This window comes from Lathyrus oleraceus, chromosome 3 (assembly GCF_024323335.1).
Source record: "Lathyrus oleraceus cultivar Zhongwan6 chromosome 3, CAAS_Psat_ZW6_1.0, whole genome shotgun sequence".
NCBI lineage: Eukaryota > Viridiplantae > Streptophyta > Magnoliopsida > Fabales > Fabaceae > Lathyrus > Lathyrus oleraceus.
The window spans coordinates 276,089,354-276,092,748 of record NC_066581.1 but is presented as its reverse complement, the minus strand read 5'-3'; the positions used below and the strand labels follow the sequence as shown (position 1 = coordinate 276,092,748).

The following is a 3,395-nucleotide window of genomic DNA, read 5'->3' as shown; positions in this document are numbered from 1 at the left end:
TTTAAACGGTCAGTGTTTTCTTGAAAAGAGTTTCTATGGACTGTATTGCTTTCAAAAAATGGTTTTTTGACTTAATTATAAGTGACAGCTACATTAACATAAAATCATGGTTTATTCAACAGAGCGAGAGTTTGAGATAAAACTTCTAATCAATAGAGTCAACTGAAAAGATTTATTTTAAAACCAAGAAACCGACAAAGAATTGATTCCCTAATTACGACGAACTACATACCGGTATCCGCTTTATTAATATTTAATTTAGATTCTATTTTTAGTTTTAGCTTTTCCCCCAAACAATCGAACATTATCCACCTTAGCTTTACGAAGTAAACTTAGATAACGGTATATCGATTCATAAGTCCCTGTGGGATCGATATCTTTTAAAACTACGCGATAGAACTGTGCACTTGCAGTTTGTACCCCATTTTCGACTCATAAAGTCGCGATCAAGTTTTTGCACTAAGTTTACTTTTACACATCGCTCAAGAACTCTTTCTAGGTTTTCAAGGCATTCTTCAAAACTTTGTCCGTAGACGGAAAAGTCATCCATAAATACTTCCATGATGTTTTCGAGAAAGTCGGCGAAAATTGCCATCATGCATCTTTGAAAAGTTGCAGGAGCATTACACAGGCCAAACGGCATTCGTCTATAAGCGAAGGTACCAAAAGGGCACGTGAACGTTGTCTTTTCTTGGTCATCAGGGTGAATTAGTATTTGAAAGAAGCCTGAATAACCGTCTAGATAACAGAAATGTGAATGTTTTGCTAATCGTTCTAACATCTGGTCAATGAATGGTAAAGGGAAATGATCTTTTCGGGTTGCTTTGTTTAGTTTCCTATAGTCAATGCACATTCTCCATCCCGATTCGATTCGTTTAGTTATAGTTTCCCCTTTTTCGTTTTCGATAACGGTTATGCCTCCTTTCTTTGGTACTACGTGTACAGGACTAACCCATTTGCTATCAGATATAGGATATATAATGCCTGCTTCTAATAACTTGGTTATTTCCTTCTTTACTACTTCACTCAGGATCGGATTTAGTCTTCTCTGGTGTTCTCTAGAGGTTTTACAGTCTTCTTCCAGCATGATGCGATGCATACAAATAGAAGGGCTTATTCCTTTAAGATCGGTGATGTGGTAACCTAGTGCGGTTGGATACTTTCTTAAGATATGTAGGAGTTTTTCTGTTTCGAGTCTTCCTAGGTCTGCATTAACTATCACAGGTCGTTCAAGTTCTAAGTCTAGGAATTCATATCTCAGATTTTTGGGAAGTGTTTTCAGGTCAAGGGTTGGTTTGTTAAGACACTGCGTAGGGTCCGGTGTTATTGCTAAACATTGGTTAGATTTGTCTTCTACAAGGTAGTCGGATGATTTGTCTTCTCCTAACTCTGCTTCTTTTATGCATTCATCGATGATATCCATGAAGTAACATGTATCTTCTATTGCAGGTGCTTTCAAGAATTGGGAAAGAATGAACTCAATTTTCTCTTCACCTACTTCGAAGGTGAGTCGTCCTCGTTTTACGTCTATGATTGCACCGGCAGTTGCTAAGAACGGTCTTCCCAGTATGATGGGTGTAATATCATCTTCTCTAATGTCCATAATTGTAAAATCAGTTGGAATGTAGAATTGACCTATGCGTACGGGAACGTTTTCAAGAATTCCTACAGGATATTTTATGGAACGATCTGCTAGTTGCACAGACATTTTGGTTGGTCTTAATTCTCCCATTTCCAGTTTCTTACATATGGATAAAGGCATAACGCTAATTCCGGCTCCTAAATCGCATAAAGCTTTGTCGATGACAAATTTTCCTATGTGACAGGGTATAGAGAAACTACCCGGATCCTTGAGTTTAGGAGGCATGTTTTGGATTATAGCGCTACATTCGGCAGGGAGTGTAACGGTTTCGCTATCTTCAAGTTTCCTCTTATTAGAAAGAATTTCTTTTAAGAATTTAGCATATGAGGGCATCTGCGTAACAGCTTCGGTGAACGGAATTGTAACGTTTAATTGTTTAAGGAGATCAACAAATTTTCTAAATTGGCCCGCATCTTTGGTTTTAACAAGCCTTTGAGGGTAAGGGATGGGTGGTTTATAAGGTGGTGGAGGTACATAAGGTTCCTTCTTTTCTATGGTTTCCTTATTACTCTCTTCCTTTTCCTTAGGTTCGCTTTCCTCAGTTGATTTTTTAGGGTTTTGGTTTTCTATCCTTGGATCAGACGGTCCTTCCACTTCCGTTCCACTTCTTAATATGATTGCATGAGCGTGGCTTCTCGGGTTAGGTTGGGGCTGTCCAGGGAATGTACCAGTTGGGGCAGCAGTAGGCGCTTGTTGTTGAGCTACTTGTGATATTTGTGTTTCCAGCATTTTGTTATGGGTAGCCAGGGCATCTACTTTGTTTGCTAGTTGTTTAAGTTGTTCGCCAGTGTGTACATTCTGGTTTAAGAAATCTTTATTGGTTTGTTGTTGGGAAGCTATAAAGTTTTCCATCATGATTTCCAAGTTGGATTTCCTAGGGGCGTTATTGTTAGGCATGGATGGGTTCGGTTTCTGATATCCCGGGGGTATAGCTGGGGCTTGATTTGGAGATTGTCCAGGTGCGTACAAAGCATTATTACTTTTATATGAAAAGTTTGGATGGTTCTTCCAATTTGAGTTATAGGTATGCGAGTAGGGGCTTCCTTGAGCGTAGTTTACTTGCTCTGCTTGGATTCCTGTCAAGAGTTGACAATCCGTAGGAGTGTGACCTTGGATTCCACAGACCTCGCAATTCTGAGTTATAGCAACCACGGCGGCTGGAGGTGATACATTTAAACTTTCAATTTTCTGGACTAAAGCATCCACTTTTGCATTGACGTGATCAAGGTTACTTATCTCGTACATGCCAGTTTTCGTTTGAGGTTTTTCCACCATTGTTCGTTCGGTTCCCCACTGGTAGTGGTTTTGGGCCATGCTCTCGATAAGCTGGTAAGCATCAGCATAAGGTTTGTTCATTAATGCACCACCTGCAGCGGCGTCTATTGTTAACCTTGTGTTGTACAAGAGACCATTATAAAATGTGTGAATTACTAACCAGTCTTCCAAACCATGGTGTGGGCAAAGTCTCATCATGTCTTTGTATCTTTCCCATGCTTCGAAAAGAGACTCGTTGTCTTTCTGTTTAAATCCGTTTATCTGGGCTCTTAACATAGCTGTTTTGCTTGGCGGAAAGTATCGGGCAAGAAAAACTTTCTTCAACTCGTTCCATGTGGTGACAGAGTTGGAAGGGAGAGACTGAAGCCATCTTCTAGCGCTATCTCTTAATGAGAAGGGAAAAAGACGAAGTCGAATTGCCTCTGAAGTGACACCATTAGCTTTAACAGTATCAGCGTATTGGACAAATACGGATAAA

At 39.8% G+C, this 3,395-nt stretch overlaps 1 pseudogene; it reads left to right on the top strand.

Moving 5' to 3' along the window:
• The first annotated feature begins 3,086 nt into the window (after positions 1 to 3,086).
• Positions 3,087 to 3,186, top strand: LOC127133809 (uncharacterized; annotated as a pseudogene).
• The last annotated feature ends 209 nt before the right edge of the window (positions 3,187 to 3,395 follow it).